The 19536-nt window shown below is 47.7% G+C and overlaps 1 protein-coding gene across 3 annotated transcripts in view; it reads left to right on the plus strand.

The window, feature by feature from the left end:
- The window catches only part of LOC137383224 (uncharacterized), a 472338-nt gene that overhangs the window by 288374 nt on the left and 164428 nt on the right, over positions 1-19536 (plus strand). The gene's annotated exons all lie outside the window — the stretch shown is intronic.

The raw sequence follows: 19536 nt of genomic DNA on the forward strand, positions 1-19536 counted from the left end.
TTTGGGAACTCAAGTGGCAGCTGGAATCATTGTTGTGCATCTGCGCGGCTGAAGACTGCATGGATAGCACGTTTAGGGAGGTGGTCACACTGCAGGTTAGGAACATGCAGGCAGAGAGGGAATGGGTGATCGCCAGGCAGTCTAAGAGAAGCAGGCAGGCAGTGCAAGAGTCCCCTGAATCTATCTTGCTTGCAAATCAGTTTTCCATTTTGGATACTGGTGAGGGCGATGGTTCATCAGGGAGTGCAACCAGAGCAAAGTCTGTGGCACCATGGGTGGCTCGCTGCACAGAGGGGAGGAAGAAGAGTGGAAGAGCAGTAGTGATAGGGAATTCAATAGCCAGGGGATCAGACAGGAATCTGCAGCAGTAAACGTGACACCAGGATGGTGTGTTGCCTCCCTGGTGCCAGGGTCAAGGATGTCACGGAGCAGCTGCAGGACATCCTTCTGGGGGAGGGTGAACAGCCAGAGGTTGTGGGTCCACATTGGTAGCAATGACATAGAGGGATGAAGTCCTGAAAGCAGATTTTAGGGAGTCAGGAAAGAAATTAAAACACAGGGCCTCAAGAGCAATAATCTCAAGATTACTTCCAGTACCACATGCGAGTGAGCATAGGGATAGAAAAATTGAGTGATTGAACATGTGGCTGGAGAACTGGTATAAAAGGGAGGGCATCAGATTTCTGAGGCATTGGGACTGCTACTGGGGCAGGTGGGACCTGTACAAGATGGACGGGCTACACTCTGGGTGAAGTATTTCTCCTCATCTCAGTCCTGAAAGGTTTACTCCATATCCTTAGACTATGACCCTGGTTCTGGACTCCCCCACCATTGGGAACATCCTTCCTGCATCTACTCTGTCAAGTCCTGTTAGAATTTTATAAGTTTCTATGAGATCCCGCTCATGCTCACTCTTCTGAACTCCAGCGAATACAATCCTAACCGACTCAATCTCTCCTCATACGTCAGTCCTGCCATCCCAGGAATCAGTCTGGTAAACCTTCGCTGCACTCCCTCTATAGCAAGAACAGCCTTCCTCAGATAAGGAGACCAAAACTGCACACAATATTCCAGGTGTGGCCTCACCAAGGCCCTGTATAATTGCAGCAAGACATCCCTGCTCCTGTACTCAAATCCTCTCACTATGAAGGTCAACATACCATTTGCCTTTTTTACTGCCTGTTGCACCTGCAGGCTTACCTTCAGTGACTGGTGTACGAGAACATCCAGGTCTCGTTGCATATTCCCCTCTCTCAGTTTATAGCGGTTCACATAATAATCTGCCTTCCTGTTTTTGCTACCAAAGTGGATAACCTCACATTTATCCACATTATACTGCATCTGCCTTGCATTTGCCCACACACTCAACTTGTCCAAATCACCCTGAAGCCTCCCTGCATCCTCTTCACAACTCATCCTCCCGCCCAGTTTTGTGTCATCTGCAAATTTGGAGATATTACATTTAGTTCCCTCATCTAAATCATTATTATATCTTGTGAATAGCTGGGGTCCTAGCACCGATCCCTGCGGTACCCCACTAGTCACTGCCTGCCATTCGGAAATAGACCCATTTATTCCTAATCTTTGTTTCCTGTCTGCCAACCAATTTTCCAACCATCGCAATACACTACCCCCAATCCCATGTGCTTTAATTTTGCACGCTAATCTCTTATGTGGGACTTTGTTGAAAGCCTTCTGAAAGTCCAAATAAACCACATCCACTGGCTCCCCCTCATCAACTCTACTAGTTACATCCTCGAAGAATTCTAGTAGATTTGTCAAGCATGATTTCCCTTTCGTAAATCCATGCTGACTCTGTCCGATTCTACCACTGTTCTCCAAGTGCTCTGCTATAAAATCTTTGATAATGGACTCTAGAATTTTCCCCACTACCGATGTCAGGCTGACTGGTCTATAATTCCCTGCTTTCTCTCCAGCTCCCTTTTTAAATAGTGGGGTTACATTAGTTACTGTCCAATCTGTAGGGACTGTTCCTGAGTCTATAGAATCTTGGAAGATGACCACCAATGCATCCACTATTTCTAGGGCCACTTCCTTAAGTACTCTGGGATGTAGATTATCAGGCCCTGGGGATTTATCCGCCTTCAATCCCATCAATTTCCCCAACACCATTTCTCTACTAATACTGAGTTCCTTCAGTTCCTCTCTCTCACTAAGCCCTGTGTTCCCCAACATTTCTGGTATGATATTTGTGGCCTTCTTTGTGAAGACAGAACCAAAGTAGGCATTTAGTTGGTCAGCCATTTCTTTGTTCACCATAATAAATTCCCCTGTTTCTGACTGTAAGGGACCTACATTTGTCTTCACCAATCTTTTTCTCTTCACATACCTATAGAAACTTTTACAGTCAGTTTTTATGTTCCCCGCAAGCTTGCTCTCGGACTCTATTTACCCCTTCTTAATCAATCCCTTGGTCCTCGTTTGCTGAATTCTAAACTGCTCACAATCCTCAGGTCTGTTGTTTTTTTTCTGGCAAATTTATATGCCTCTTCCTTGGATCTAATGCTATCTCTAAATTCCCTTGTAAGCCATGGTTTGTCTGCCTTTCCCATTTTACTTTTGCGCCAGACAGGAATAAACAATTGTTGCAGTTTATCCATGCGCTGTTTGAAAGTTTGCCGTTGGCTATCCACCGTCATCCCTTGAAGTAACGTTTCCCAATCCGTCATAGCCAACTCGCACCTCATACCTTCGCAGTTTCCTTTATTAAGATTCAGGACCCTAGTCTCAGAATCAACTACGTCACTCTCCAATTTGATGAAGAATTCTATCATATTATGGTTGCTCATCCCCAAGGTGTCTCGCACAACTAGATTGTCAATTATTCCTCTCTCATTACACAATACCCAGTCTAGGATGGACTGTTCTGTAGTTGGTTCCTCAACGTATTGGTCCAGAAAACCATCCCGTATACATTCCATGAATTTCTCCTCCACGGTATTGTGACTAATTTGATTTGTCCAATCTATATGCAGATTAAAATCACCCATAATTACAGATGGTCCTTTATTGCATGCGTCTCTAATTTCCTGTTCAATGCCATTCCCAACATCACCACTACGGTTTGTGGGTCTATATACAACCCCCACTAACGTTTTTTTCCCCTTAGTGTTTCTCAGCTCTACCAATACAGATTCGACATCGTCAGAGCTAATATCCTTTCTTACTGTTGCGTTAATTTCCTCTTTAACCAGCAATGCAACTCCACCACCTTTTACTTTTTGTCTGTCCTTCCTAAATACTGAATACCCCTGGATGTTCATTTTCCATCCCTGGTCACCCTGCAGCCATGTCTCCGTGATCCCGACTATATCATACTTGTTTACATCTATTTGCGCGATTAATTCATCCACTTTATTGTGATTGTTCTGCGCGTTAAGGCACAAAGCCTTGTCTTTTTAACATTACTTGTCCCCTTCCCACTATTTTTCACTGTGGCCCTGTTTGATTTTGGCCCTTGATTTCTCTGCCTATCACTTTTCTTATTCCCCTTACTGTCTTTTGTTCTTGTCTTTGATCCCCCCTCCTCTGACTCCTTGCAAAGGTTCCCATCCCCCTGCCATTTTAGTTTAAACCCTCCCCAACCACTCTAGCAAATACTCCTCCTAGGACATCAGTCCCAGTCCTGCCCAGGTGTAACCCATCCAGTTTGTACTGGTCCCACCTACCCCAGAACCGGTCCCAATGTTCCAGGAATCTAAGACCCTCCCCCTCACACCATCTCTTCAGCCACGTATTCATCCGATGTATCCTGCTATTTACACTCTGACTAGCACGTGGCACTGGTAGTAATCCTGAGATCACTATCTTTGAGGTCCTACTTTTCAACTTACTTCCTAACTCTCTATATTCTGCTTTTAGGACCCCATCCTTTTTTCCCTATGTCGTTTGTACCAATGTGTACCATGACCACTGGCTGTTCACCCTCCCCCTTCAGAATGTCCTGTAACAGCTCTGAGACATCCTTGACCCGAGCACCAGGGAGGCAACATACCATCCTGGAGTCTCTTTTGCGACCACAGAAATGCCTATCTATTCCCCTTACAATTGAATCCCCTATAACTATTGCATTCCCACACTTTTTACTCCTCCCCTGTGCAGCAGAGCCAACTGTGGTGCAACGAATTGGGCTGTTGCTGCTTTCCCCTGAGAGGCCATTCCCCCCAACAGTATCCAAAGCAGTATATCTGTTTTGCAGGGGAATAGCCACAGGAGATTCCTGCACTGCTTGCCTACTCCTCTTGCTCTGTCTGGTGGTCACCCATTCCCCTCCTGCCTGTGGAGTCTGAGCCTGCGGTGTGACCACCTCTCTATACGTGCTATCGACGATACTCTCTGCCTCCCAGATGCTCCACAGTGTTCCCAGCTGCTGCTCCAGCTCTGAAACCCGGGCTTCCAGGAGCTGCAGCTGGAGACACTTCCTGCACACATGCTGGTCCCGGGCACTGGAATTGTTCCCAGCTTCCCTCATAGAGCGCAAGGAGCACACCACGCTTTGAGCTCTCCTGCCATGACTTAACCCTTTTTATTAAACCTTTTGGAAGGTGCTTAGTATCAAATAATATCAATTACTCTAGGCCCCTTCTTCCCTAGTCCTCGTCACTACAGAACTCCCTAAAAAACACTACTTACTTTATATGAAAATAAACTGTAGACCTTTCTTACCTTAGTTACTAAGCCAGCTATTTAGAGCTATTCCCTAACAGCAGTTACTCACCAACCAATCACCTTCCAGCTTTCCTGTGATGTCACTGTTGACTTTTTTTTCAAAGTTCCGCGCACCTGGACTGCTCTCACACAGGTCCAACTGCTCTCTGCTCCCTGGGTTCGTCCCACTCAGTATCGCTCCTTCCCACTGCTCTTTTAAAATGTGCCGGTGCTACTCAATCTCGTTCCTTCCCACTGCCGCTGCACTTTTAAACTGTGCCCATCCCACTCAGTCTCACTCCTTCCCGCTTCCTCTGTACTTTTAAACTGTGCTGGTCCCACTCAGTCTCACTCCTTCCCGCTGCACTTTTAAACTGTGCCGGTCCCACTCAGTCTCACTCCTTCCCACTGCCGCTGCACTTGAAAACTGTGCCCGTCCCACTCAGTATCACTCCTTCCCACTGCCGCTGCACTTTTAAACTGTGCCCGTCCCACTCAGTATCACTCCTTCCTGCTGCGGCTGTACTTTTAAACTGTGCTGGTCCCACTCAGTCTCACTCCTTCCCGCTGCACTTTTAAACTGTGCCGGTCCCACTCAGTCTCACTCCTTCCCACTGCCGCTGCACTTTAAAACTGTGCCCGTCCCACTCAGTCTCACTCCTTCCCGCTTCCTCTGTACTTTTAAACTGTGCTGGTCCCACTCAGTCTCACTCCTTCCCGCTGCACTTTTAAACTGTGCCGGTCCCACTCAGTATCACTCCTTCCCACTGCCGCTGCACTTTTAAACTGTGCCGGTCCCACTCAGTATCACTCCTTCCCACTGCCGCTGCACTTTTAAACTGTGCCCGTCCCACTCACTCTCACTCCTTCCCGCTTCCTCTGTACTTTTAAACTGTGCTGGTCCCACTCAGTCTCACTCCTTCCTGCTGTAGCTGTACTTTTAAACTGTGCCGGTTCCACTCAGTCTCACTCCTTCCCGCTGTAGCTGTACTTTTAAACTGTGCCGGTCCCACTCAGTCTCACTCCTTCCCGCTGTAGCTGTACTTTTAAACTGTGCTGGTCCCACTCAGTCTCACTCCTTCCCACTGCCGCTGTACTTTTAAACTGTGCCGGTCCCACTCAGTCTCACTCCTTCCCACTGCCGCTGTACTTTTAAGCTGTGCCGGACCCACTCAGTCTCACTCCTTCCCGCTGTAGCTGTACTTTTAAACTGTGCCGGTCCCACTCCTTCCCGCTGCCGTTGTACTTTTAAACTGTGCCGGTCCCACTCAGTCTCACTCCTTCCCACTGCCCCTGTACCTTTAAACTGTGCCGGTCCCACTCAGTCTCACTCCTTCCCACTGCCCCTGTACCTTTAAACTGTGCCGGTCCCACTCAGTCTCACTCTTTCCCGCTGTAGCTGTACTTTTAAACTGTGCATGTCCCACTCAGTCTCACTCCTTCCCACTGCCCCTGTACCTTTAAACTGTGCCGGTCCCACTCAGTCTCACTCCTTCCCACTGCCCCTGTACCTTTAAACTGTGCCGGTCCCACTCAGTCTCACTCCTTCCCACTGCCCCTGTACCTTTAAACTGTGCCGGTCCCACTCAGTCTCACTCCTTCCCACTGCCCCTGTACCTTTAAACTGTGCCGGTCCCACTCAGTCTCACTCCTTCCCACTGCCCCTGTACCTTTAAACTGTGCCGGTCCCACTCAGTCTCACTCTTTCCCGCTGTAGCTGTACTTTTAAACTGTGCCGGTCCCACTCAGTCTCACTCCTTCCCACTGCCCCTGTACCTTTAAACTGTGCCGGTCCCACTCAGTCTCACTCCTTCCCACTGCCCCTGTACCTTTAAACTGTGCCGGTCCCACTCAGTATCGCTCCTTCCTGCTGCCGCTATACTTTTAAACTGTGCATGTCCCACTCAGTATCACTCCTTCCTGCTGCCGCTGTACTTTTAAACTGTGCCGGTCCCACTCAGTCTCACTCCTTCCCACTGCCCCTGTACCTTTAAACTGTGCCGGTCCCACTCAGTCTCACTCCTTCCCACTGCCCCTGTACCTTTAAACTGTGCCGGTCCCACTCAGTCTCACTCCTTCCCACTGCCCCTGTACCTTTAAACTGTGCCGGTCCCACTCAGTCTCACTCCTTCCCACTGCCCCTGTACCTTTAAACTGTGCCGGTCCCACTCAGTCTCACTCCTTCCCACTGCCCCTGTACCTTTAAACTGTGCCGGTCCCACTCAGTCTCACTCTTTCCCGCTGTAGCTGTACTTTTAAACTGTGCCGGTCCCACTCAGTCTCACTCCTTCCCACTGCCCCTGTACCTTTAAACTGTGCCGGTCCACTCAGTCTCACTCCTTCCCACTGCCCCTGTACCTTTAAACTGTGCCGGTCCCACTCAGTATCGCTCCTTCCTGCTGCCGCTATACTTTTAAACTGTGCATGTCCCACTCAGTATCACTCCTTCCTGCTGCCGCTGTACTTTTAAACTGTGCCGGTCCCACTCAGTATCACTCCTTCCTGCTGCCGCTGTACTTTTAAACTGTGCCGGTCCCACTCAGTCTCACTCCTTCCCACTGCCCCTGTACCTTTAAACTGTGCCGGTCCCACTCAGTCTCACTCTTTCCCGCTGTAGCTGTACTTTTAAACTGTGCCGGTCTCACTCCTTCCCACTGCCCCTGTACCTTTAAACTGTGCCGGTCCCACTCAGTCTCACTCCTTCCCACTGCCCCTGTACCTTTAAACTGTGCCGGTCCCACTCAGTATCGCTCCTTCCCACTGCCCCTGTACTTTTAAACTGTGCCGGTCCCACTCAGTATCACTCCTTCCTGCTGCCGCTGTACTTTTAAACTGTGCCGGTCCCACTCAGTCTCACTCCTTCCCACTGCCCCTGTACCTTTAAACTGTGCCGGTCCCACTCAGTCTCACTCCTTCCCACTGCCCCTGTACCTTTAAACTGTGCCGGTCCCACTCAGTATCGCTCCTTCCCACTGCCCCTGTACTTTTAAACTGTGCCGGTCCCACTCAGTATCACTCCTTCCTGCTGCCGCTGTACTTTTAAACTGTGCCGGTCCCACTCAGTCTCACTCCTTCCTGCTGCCGCTGTACTTTTAAACTGTGCCGGTCCCACTCAGTCTCACTCCTTCCTGCTGCCGCTGTACCTTTAAACTGTGCTGCTCCCACTCAGTATCACTCCTTCCTGCTGCCGCTGTACTTTTAAACTGTGCCTATCCCTCTCAGTCTCACTCCTTCCCGCTGTCACTGCTCTTTTTAACACTGCCGGTCTCACTCAGTCTCACTCCTTCCCGCTGTAGCTGCTCTTTTAAACTGTGCCGGTCCCACTCAGTCTTTCTGCTTTCACATAGGCAATGAATAGCCTTTAAAGAATTACTATATAGTTTACAGCAACTGTACATTCCTTCAAGGCACAGAAACCCCAAAAGTAAAGGTGGATAACTGTGGCTAACAAAGGAAGTTAAGGATTGTATAAGATTAAAAGAAAAGGCCTATATGTTTGCCAGAAATAGTAATAAACCTGAGGATGGGGAGAATTTTTTAATATAACAAAGGAGGACCAAGAAACTGATAAAGAAAGGGAAATTAGAATATGAATGTAAACTAGCAAAAAGCATAAAATGGACTGTAAATCTTCTATCATTACACTAAAAGGAAAAGTTTGGCTAAGACAAATGTGCGTCCATTACAGGCAGAGTCTGGAGAATTTATAATGGGGAATAGAGGAATGGCAGAGAAGCTAAATGATTACTTTGTGTCCGTCTTCACTGAGGAAGATACAAGAAATCTCCCAGAATTAGAGAGTTCTAGGGAGAATGAGGAACTGAAGGAAATTATTATTAGTAAGAAGGTTGTATTGGAGAAATTAATGGGACTGAAGTTTGATAAGTCCCCAGGACCTGATATTCTACATCCCAGAATGTTGAAAGAGGTAGCTATGGAGATTGGTGATCATCTTCCAAAATTCTATAGATTCTGGAGCGGTTCCTGCAGATTGGAAGGTAGAAAATGTCACCCCACTATTTAGGAAGGGAGGGAGAGAGAAAACAGGGAACTACAGACCTATTAGCCTTACATCAGTCGTTGGGAAAATGCTGGACTCTATTCTAAAGGATGTAATAAAAAATGGACCCTTGGATAATAATGATCTGATTGGACATAGTCAACATGAATTTATGAATGAGGAATCATGTTTGATGAACCTGTTGGAGTCTTTTGAGGATGTTACTAACAGAATTGATAAAAGGGAGTTGGTGGAGATGGTATACTTAGATTTTCATAAGGCTTTTGATAAAATCCCCCACAGGAGGTTGGTTAGCAAAATTAAAGCACATGAGATAGGAGGTAATATTCTTTTTGTCTTTCTTTTGGGCCTCCTTATCTCGAGAGACAATGGATACGCGCCTGGAGGTGGTCAGTGGTTTGTGAAGCAGCGCCTGGAGTGGCTATAAAGGCCAATTCTGGAGTGACAGGCTCTTCCACAGGTGCTGCAGAGAAATTTGTTTGTTGGGGCTGTTGCACAGTTGGCTCTCCCCTTGCGCCTCTGTCTTTTTTCCTGCCAACTACTAAGTCTCTTCGACTCGCCACAATTTAGCCCTGTCTTTATGGCTGCCCGCCAGCTCTGGCGAATGCTGGCAACTGACTCCCACGACTTGTGATCAATGTCACACGATTTCATGTCGCGTTTGCAGACGTCTTTATAACGGAGACATGGACGGCCGGTGGGTCTGATACCAGTGGCGAGCTCGCTGTACAATGTGTCTTTGGGGATCCTGCCACCTTCCATGCGGCTCACATGGCCAAGCCATCTCAAGCGCCGCTGACTCAGTAGTGTGTATAAGCTGGGGGTGTTGGCCGCTTCAAGGACTTCTGTGTTGGAGATATAGTCCTGCCACCTGATGCCAAGTATTCTCCGAAGGCAGCGAAGATGGAATGAATTGAGACGTCGCTCTTGGCTGGCATACGTTGTCCAGGCCTCGCTGCCGTAGAGCAAGGTACTGAGGACACAGGCCTGATACACTCGGACTTTTGTGTTCCGTGTCAGTGCGCCATTTTCCCACACTCTCTTGGCCAGTCTGGACATAGCAGTGGAAGCCTTACCCATGCGCTTGTTGATTTCTGCATCTAGAGACAGGTTACTGGTGATAGTTGAGCCTAGGTAGGTGAACTCTTGAACCACTTCCAGAGCGTGGTCGCCAATATTGATGGATGGAGCATTTCTGACATCCTGGCAGGATGTCAGAAATGCTCCATCCATCAATATTGGAGGTAATATACTGGCATGGATTAAGGATTGATTAACAGGCAGAAAACAGAGAGTAGGAATAAACGGGTCATTCTCGCGTTGGCAGGCTGTGACTAGTGGGGTACAGCAAGGATCAATGCTTGGACACCAGCTGTCCACAATATATATCAATGATTTGGATGTGGGGACCAAATGTAATATTTCCATGTTCACAGAACTAGGTGGGAATGTGTGTTGTGAGGAAAAGGCAAAGCGGCTTCAAGGAGATTTGGACAGACTTAGTGAGTGGGTAAGTTCATGGCAGATGGAATATAATGTGGAAAAATGTGAGGTTATCCACTTTGGTAGGAGGAATAGATGTGCAGAGTATTTCTTTAATGGTAAGAGATTATAAAGTGTAGACGTACAAAGGGACCTGGGTGTCCTTGTCAATAAGTCACTGAAAGCTAACATGCAGGTGCAGCAAGCAATTAGGAAGGTTAATGGCATGTTGGCCTTTATTGCAAGAGAATTGGAGTACAGGAGTAGGGAAGTCTTGCTTCAATTGTATAAAACCTTCAGACTGCATTTGGAGTAGTGTGTGCAGTTTTGGTCCCCTTACCTTAGGAAGGATATTATTACCTAATAGAGGGGGTGCAACGAAGGTTCACCAGATTTGTTCCTGGGATGGCGGGACTGTCCTATGAAGAAAGATTGGGGAAACTGGGCCTGTATTCTCGAGCGTTTCGAAGAATGAGAGGTGATCTCATTGAAACCTACAAAATACTTAAAGGGATAGACAGGGTAGATGCAGGTAAGATGTTTCCCCTGGTTGGCGAATCTAGAACCATGGGACACAATTTCAAAATAAGGGGGAGCCAATAAGGACCGAGATGAGGAGAAATTTCTTTACTCAGAGTGTTGTGAATCTTTGGAATTCTCTACCCCAGAGGGCTGTGGAAGCTCAGTCATTGAGTATGTTTAAAGCAGAGATTGGCAGATTTCTAATTACCAATGACATAAAGGGATATGGGGATCGTGTGGGGAAAAAGGCATTGACGTGGATGATCAGCCTTTATCATATTGAATGGCGGAGCAGTCTCGATGGGCTGAATGGCCTACTCTCATTCCTATGTTCCTATGACATGAGGAGACTTTTACACAATGAGTTGTCATGATCTGGAAAGCGCTGCCTGAAAGGGTGTGGAAAGCAGATTAAGTAGTAACATTCAAAAGAGAATTGGATAATACTCAAAGGGAAGACGGATACAGGGCTGCAGTGGAAAGAGCAAGGGAATGGCACTAATTGGATAGCTCTACCAAAGATCTGGCACAGGAATGATGGGCTGAATGGCCTCCTTTTGTGCTGTATCATTCTATGATTCTATGTCAGAAAAGTTTATAATATCTATGCACAAATTACTGAGCCTTAATAACAATTTCTTTGAGTAACAAAATCAACCGCCAGAAACGCATAATTCTCCATCCTTTTGTCTCTTTATGTCCGGCTTCCTTTACATCCCACATTGGTGGATGAATTGTGAATCCTAAATGTAGCGACATCATAAACATGTTCCTTATGAATGTATCTACAGTGTTGTTGCACGCAACAATCAGGCCACTCTTTGCCCTATTTTTTGTTTTTTCTGTTTTCTTTTGCAGGTTACAAGGATTGTTAGTCCCAAATTTCACGCTCCCATGCATGAAGCTCAAAACGCACGAGGTTTGCTTGTGTTCTATGGAGGGCCAAAAAAGTAATTGTTACACACAGAGACCAGCTCCCCTTTTACACTTACTTTGGTCATAGTCACCATTGAGACATTACAGCTGTTTTGTGTTGCTGCCAGTGAGGTGTTTGCGCCATTCAATTCACAGTGTTAACTGCTGCAGCCATGGTTGTGAGGCCAAAATTTCTTTTACAATGCAGTAAATTTTGATAGTCAATTCTTCATCCTTTGCTCAATGCCTAATTTATCCTGCTGTATTACGGACATGTTGACAAACAAGGGCAGCTCAGCTATAGGAATATTAAGAACAGGAGGAGAACATTCAGCCTCTCTAGTCTGCTCTGCCTTTCAACGAGTTGGTGGCTGATCTGCATCTCTACTCCACCGGCTTTTGTTCCATATTGATACTCCTACCTAACAAAAATCAGTCTTGAAAGCTGTAATTGTCCCAGAATCCACAGCCTTTTGAGGAAGAGTGTTCCAGATTGTTATTATCCTTTATGTGGAAGAGTGCCTCTGGAATTCGCTCCTGAGTGGCCTAGCTGTAATGTAAGACTATGTCCCCTTGTTATTGATTCCCCCATCAGAGGTCTCTGTAATGACTCTATAAAATCCTGGTAACATTGTAAACTCCTCGATGAAATCAACTTTCAATCTTCTAAACTCAAGGGAATGCAAGCCAAGTTTATGAAACTAGCCCTCGTAATTTAACCCCAAAGCCCCAGTGTCTTTCCGGTGTATCTGTACTGCAGCCTCTCCAAGGCCTGTATATCCTTCCTGAGGTGTGGTGCCCAACACAGAAAGCAGTAGGCCAGATGGGGCCTGACCGTGGCGCTGTAGAACTGAAGCCTTACTTCTTTCCCTTTGTATTACAGCTGCCTTGAGATAAAACCCAACATTTCATCAGTCTTTTTGATTACTTTTTGTATCTGTCTCCTAGTTTTTAGTGATTTCTGAACTTGGACTCCCAAATCTCATTGCTGCTCTACAATTTACGAAAATGCTTCGACTTACCACGGGGTAGTCGGTGGCGTAGTGGTTACATCACTGGACTAATGACCCAGAGACCCAGGGTATTTCTCTAGGGACATGGGTTCGAATCCCATCACGGCAGAAGGTGGAATTTGAATTTAATTAAGAAATCTGGAATTAAAAGCTAGTCTGATGATGGCCATGAAACCATTGTCGATTGTTGTAAAAACCCATCTGGTTCACTAATGTCCTTTAGGGAAGGAAATCTGCTGTCCTTACCTGGTCTGGCCAACATGTGACTCCAGACCCACAGCAATGTGGTTGACTCTTACATGCCCTCTGAAATGGCCTAGCAAGCCACTCAGTTATAACTAACTGCTACAAAGTCTATAAAAAGGAATGAAACCGGACGGACCTCCCGGCATCGACCGAAGCAACGGAAACGACAACGGCAAACCCAGCCGTGTCGACCCTGCAAAGTCCTCCTTACTAACATCTGGGGGCTTGTGCCAAAGTTGGGACAGCTGTCCCACAGACTAGTCAAGCAACAGCCTGACATAGTCATACTCACAGAATTATACCTTACAGACAACGTCCCAGACACTGCAATCACCATCCCCGGGTATGTCCTGTCCCATCGGCAGGACAGAGCCACCAGAGGTGGTGGCACAGTGGTATACAGCAGGGAGGGAGTTACCCTGGGAGTCCTCAACATCGATTCCGGATCCAATGAAGTCTCATGGCATCAGATCAAACATGGGCAAGGGAACCTCCTACTGATTACCATCTACCGCCCTCCCTCAGCTGATGACTCAGTACTCCTCCATGTTGAACACCACTTGGAGGAAGCACTGAGGGTGGAAAGGGCACAAAATGTATTCTGGGTGGGGGACCTCAATGTCCATCACCAAGAGTGGCTCAGTAGCAGCACTACTGACCGAGCTGGCCGAGTCCGAAAGGACATAACAGCTAGACTGGGTCTGCGGCAGGTGGTGGGGGAACCAACACAAGGGAAAAACATACTTGACCTCGTCCTCACCAATCTGTCTGCCGCAGATGCTTCTGTCCATGACAGTATTGGTAGGAGTGACCACCGCACAGTCCTTGTGGAGACGAAGTCCCGCCTTCACATTGAGGATACTGTCCATCGTGTTGTGTGGCACTATCACCGTGCTAAATGGGATAGATTTCGAACAGTTCTAGCAATGCAAAACTGAGCATCCATGAGGCGCTGTGGGCCATCAGCAGCAGCAGAATTGTACTCATCCACAATCTGTAACCTCATGGCCCGGCATATCCCCCACTCTACTATTACCATCAAGCCAGGAGACCAACCCTGGTTCAATGAAGAGTGCAGGAGGGCATGCCAGGAGCAGCACCAGGCATACCTCAAAATGAGGTGTCAACCTGGTGAAGCTACAACCCAGGACTACTTGCATGCCAAACTGCGTAAGCAGCATGCGATAGACAGAGCTAAGCGATCCCATAACCAACGGATCAGATCTAAGCTCTGCAGTCCTGCCACATCCAGCCATGAATGGTGGTGGACAATTAAACAACTAACTGGAGGAGGTGGCTCCACAAATATCCCCATCCTCAATGATGGGGGAGCCCAGCACATCAGTGCAAAAGATAAGGCTGAAGCATTTGCAACAATCTTCAGGCAGAAGTGCTGAGTTGATGATCCATCTCGGCCTCCTCCTGAAGTCCCCAGCATCACAGATGCCAGACTTCAGCCAATTCGATTCACTCCGCGTGATATCAAGAAACGACTGAAGGCACTGGATACTGCAAAAGCTATGGGCCCTGACAATATTCCAGCAATAGTACTGAAGACCAGTGCTCCAGAACTTGCTGCACCCCTAGCCAAGCTGTTCCAGTACAGCTACAACACTGGCATCTACCCTACAATGTGGAAAATTGCCCAGGTATGTCCTGTACACAAAAAGCAGGACAGGTTCAACTCGGCCAATTACCGCCCCATCAGTCTACTCTCAATCATCAGTAAAGCGATGGAAGGTGTCATCAACAGTGTCATCAAGCGGCACTTGCTTAGCAATAACCTGCTCAGTGACGCTCAGTTTGGGTTCCGCCAGGGCCACTCAGCTCCTGACCTCATTACAGCCTTGGTTCAAACATGGACAAAAGAGCTGAACTCAAGAGGTGAGGTGAGAGTGACTGCCCTTGACATCAAGGCAGCATTTGACTGAGTATGGCATCAAGGAGCCCTAGCAAAACAGAGATCAATGGGAATCAGGGGGAAAACCCTCCGCTGGCTGGAGTCATACCTAGCACAAAGGAAGATGGTTGTGGTTGTTGGAGGTCAATCATCTGAGCTCCAGGACATCACTGCAGGAGTTCCTCAGGGTAGTGTCCTCGGTCCAACCATCTTCAGCTGCTTCATCAATGACCAGTCCCTCCCTCATAAGGTCAGAAGTGGGGATGTTCGCTGATGATTGCACAATGTTCAGCACCATTTGTGACTCCTCAGATACTGAAGCAGTTCGTGCAGAAATGCAGCAAGATCTGGACAATATCCAGGCTTGGGCTGATAAGTGGCAAGTAACATTCGCGCCACACAAGTGCCAGGCAATGACCATCTCCAACATGAGAGAATCTAACCATCCCCCCTTGACATTCAACGGCATTACCATCGCTGAATCCCCCACTATCAACATCCTAGGGGCTACCATTGACCAGAAGCTGAACTGGAGTAGCCATATAAATACCGTGGCTACAAGAGCAGGTCAGAGGCTAGGAATCCTGAGGCGAGTAACTCACCTCCTGACTCCCCAAAGCCTGTCCACCATCTACAAGGCACAAGTCAGGAGTGTGATGGAATACTCTCCACTTGCCTGGATGGGTGCAGCTCCAACAACACTCAAGAAGCTCGACACCATCCAGGACAAAGCAGCCCGCTCGATTGGCACACCATCTACAAACATTCACTCCCTCCACCACCGACGCACAGTAGCAGCAGTGTGTACCATCTACAAGATGCACTGCAGCAATGCACCAAGGCTCCTTAGACAGCACCTACCAAACCCGCGACCTCTACCAACTAGAAGAACAAGGGCAGCAAATACATGGGAACACCACCACCTGCAAGTTCCCCTCCAAGTCACACAGCATCCTGACTTGGAACTGTATCGCTGTTCCTTCACTGTCGCTGGGTCAAAATCCTGGAACTCCCTTCCTAACAGCACTGTGGGTCTACCTACCCCAAATGGACTGCAGCGGTTCAAGAAGGCAGCTCACCACCACCTTCTCAAGGGCAATTAGAGTTGGGCAATAAATGCTGGCATAGCCAGTGACGCCCACATCCCATGAATGAATTTTTTAAATAATTACCTTTCTCACAGCAAAATGGATAACTTCTGCACTTCTCCATGTTAGAATATTACAGCGCAGTACAGGCCCTTCGGCCCTCGATGTTGCGCCGATCATCTGACCTACACTATTCCATTTACATCCATATGTCTATCCAATGACCACTTAAATGCCCTTAAAGTTGGCGAGTCTACTACTGTTGCAGGCAGGGCGTTCCACGCCCCTACTACTCTCTGCGTAAAGAAACTACCTCTGACATCTGTCCTATATCTTTCACCCCTCAACTTAAAGCTATGTCCCCTCGTGTTTGCCATCCTCATCCGAGGAAAAAGACTCTCACTATCCACCCTATCTAACCCTCTGATTATCTTGTATGTCTCTATTAAGTCACCTCTCCTCCTCCTTCTCTCTAACGAAAACAACCCCAAGTCCCTCAGCCTTTTCTCGTAAGACCTTCCTTCCATACCAGGCAACATCCTAGTAAATCTCCTCTGCACCCTTTCCAAAGCTTCGACATCCTTCCTATAATGCGGTGACCAGAACTGCACGCAATACTCCAGGTGCGGCCTCACCAGAGTTTTGTACAGCTGCATCATGACCCCTTGGCTCCGAAACTCGATCCCCCTACTAATAAAGGCTAACACACCATATGCCTTCTTAACAGCCCTATTAACCTGGGTAGCAACTTTCAGGGATTTATGTACCTGGATACCAAGATCTCTCTGCTCATCTACACTACCAAGAATCTTCCCATTAGCCCAGTACTCTGCATTGCTGTTACTCCTTCCAAAGTGAATCACCTCACACTTCTCCGCATTAAACTCCATTTGCCATCTCTCAGCCCAGCTCTGCAGCCTATCTATGTCCCTCTGTACCCTACAACACCCTTCGACACTATCCACAACTCCACCGACCTTCGTGTCATCCGCAAATTTACTAACCCACCCTTCTACACCCTCATCCAGGTCGTTTATAAAAATGACAAACAGCAGTGGCCCCAAAACAGAACCTTGCGGTACACCACTAGTAACTAAACTCCAGGATGAACATTTGCCATCAACCACCACCCTCTGTCTTCTTTCAGCTAGCCAATTTCTGATCCAAAGCTCTAAATCACCTTCAACCCCATACTTCTGTATTTTCTGCAATAGCCTACCGTGGGGAACCTTATCAAACGCCTTACTGAAATCCATATACACCACATCCACGGCTTTACCCTCATCTACCTGTTTGGTCACCTTCTCGAAAAACTCAATAAGGTTTGTGAGGCACGACCTACCTTTCACAAAACCGTGCTGACTATCGCAAATGAACTTATTCTTTTCAAGATGATTATAAATCCTGTCTCTTATAACCTTTTCCAACATTTTACCCACAACCGAAGTAAGGCTCACAGGTCTATAATTACCAGGGCTGTCTCTACTCCCCTTCTTGAACAAGGGGACAACATTTGCTATCCTCCAGTCCTCCGGCACTACTCCTGTCGACAATGACGACTTAAAGATCAACAACAACGGCTCTGCAATCTCCTCCCTGGCTTCCCAGAGAATCCTAGGATAAATCCCATCTGGCCCAGGGGACTTATCTATTTTCACTCTTTCCAAAATTGCTAACACCTCCTCCTTGTGAATCTCAATCCCATCTAGCCTAGTAGGCTGTATCTCAGTAATCTCCTCGGCAACATTTTCTTTTTCTACTGTAAATACTGACGAAAAATATTCATTTAACGCTTCCCCTATCTCCTCTGATTCCGCACACAACTTCCCACTACTATCCTTGATTGGCCCTGTTCTAACTCTTATCATTCGTTTATTCCTGATATACCTATAGAAAGCCTTAGGGTTTTCTTTGATCCTCTCCGCCAATGACTTCTCGTGTCCTCTCCTTGCTCTTCTTAGCCCTCCCTTTAGATCCTTCCTGGCTAGCTTGTAACTCTCAAGCGCTCTAACTGAGCCTTCACGTCTCATCCTAACATAAGCCGCCCTCTTCCTCTTGACAAGCGCTTCAACTTCTTGAGTAAACCACGGCTCCCTCGCTCGACAACTTCCTCCCTGCCTGACAGGTACATACTTATCAAGGACACGCATTAGCTGCTCCTTGAATAAGCTCCACATTTCGTTTGTGCCCATCCCCTGCAGTTTCCTTCCCCATCCTACACATCCTAAATCTTGCCTAATCGCGTCATAATTTCCTTTCCCCCAGCTATGATTCTTGCCCTGCGGTATATACCTGTCCCTGCCCATCGCTAAGGTAAACCTAACCGAATTGTGATCACTATCGCCAAAGTGCTCACCTACATCTAAATCGAACACCTGGCCGGGTTCATTACCCAGTACCAAATCCAATGTGGCATCGCCCCTGGTTGGCCTGTCCACATACTGTGTCAGAAAACCCTCCTGCACACACTGGACAAAAACAGACCCATCTAAAGTACTCGAACTATAGTATTTCCAGTCAATATTTGGAAAGTTAAAGTCCCCCATAACCACTACCCTGTTACTCTCGCTCCTGTCGAGAATCATCTTCGCTATCCTTTCCTCTACATCTCTGGAACTATTCGGAGGTCTATAGAAAACTCCCAACAGGGTGACCTCTCCTCTCCTGTTTCTAACCTCGGCCCATACTACCTCAGTAGACGAGTCCTCAAACGTCCTTTCTGCCGCTGTAATACTTTCCTTGATTAACAATGCCACACCCCCCCCTCTTTTACCCTCTTCTCTGTTCTTTCTGAAACATCTAAATCCCGGAACCTGCAACATCCATTCCTGCCCCTGCTCTACCCATGTCTCTGAAATGGCCACAACATCAGGATCCCAGGTACCAACCCATGCTGCAAGCTCACCCACCTTATTCCGGATGCTCCTGGCGTTGAAGTAGACACACTTTAAACCAAGTTCTTGCTTGCCAGTGCCCTCTTGCGTCCCTGTAACCTTATCCCCTACCTCCCTACTCTCAACAGCCTGTACACTGGAACTACAATTTAGGTTCCCATTCCCCTGCTGATTTAGTTTAAACCCCCCCGAAGAGCACTAACAAATCTCCCCCCCAGGATATTGGTACCCCTCTGGTTCAGGTGAAGACCATCCTGTTTGTAGAGGTCCCACCTACCCCAGAAAGAGCCCCAATTATCCAGGAAACCAAAACCCTCCCTCCTACACCATCCCTGCAGCCACGTGTTCAACTCCTCTCTCTCCCTATTCCTCTCTTCGCTAGCACGTGGCACAGGCAACAACCCAGAGATAACAACTCTGGTTGTTCTCGCTCTAAGCTTCCACCCTAGCTCCCTGAATTTCTGCCTTAAATCCCCATCTCTCTTCCTACCTATGTCGTTGGTGCCTATGTGGACCACGACTTGGGGGTGCTCCCCCTCCCCCTTAAGGATCCCAAAAACATGATCGGAGACATCACGTACCCTGGCACCTGGGAGGCAACACACCAACCGTGAGTCTCCCTCGTTCCCACAGAACCTCCTATCTGTTCCCCTAACTATGGAGTCCCCAATGACTAATGCTCTGCTCCTCTTCCCTTTTCCCTTCTGAGCAACAGGGACAGACTCTGTGCCAGAGACCTGCACCCCATTGCTTACCCCTGGTAAGTCGTCCCCCCCAACAGTATCCA

This window comes from Heterodontus francisci, chromosome 24 (assembly GCF_036365525.1).
Source record: "Heterodontus francisci isolate sHetFra1 chromosome 24, sHetFra1.hap1, whole genome shotgun sequence".
In the NCBI taxonomy this organism is placed as follows: Eukaryota; Metazoa; Chordata; class Chondrichthyes; order Heterodontiformes; family Heterodontidae; genus Heterodontus; species Heterodontus francisci.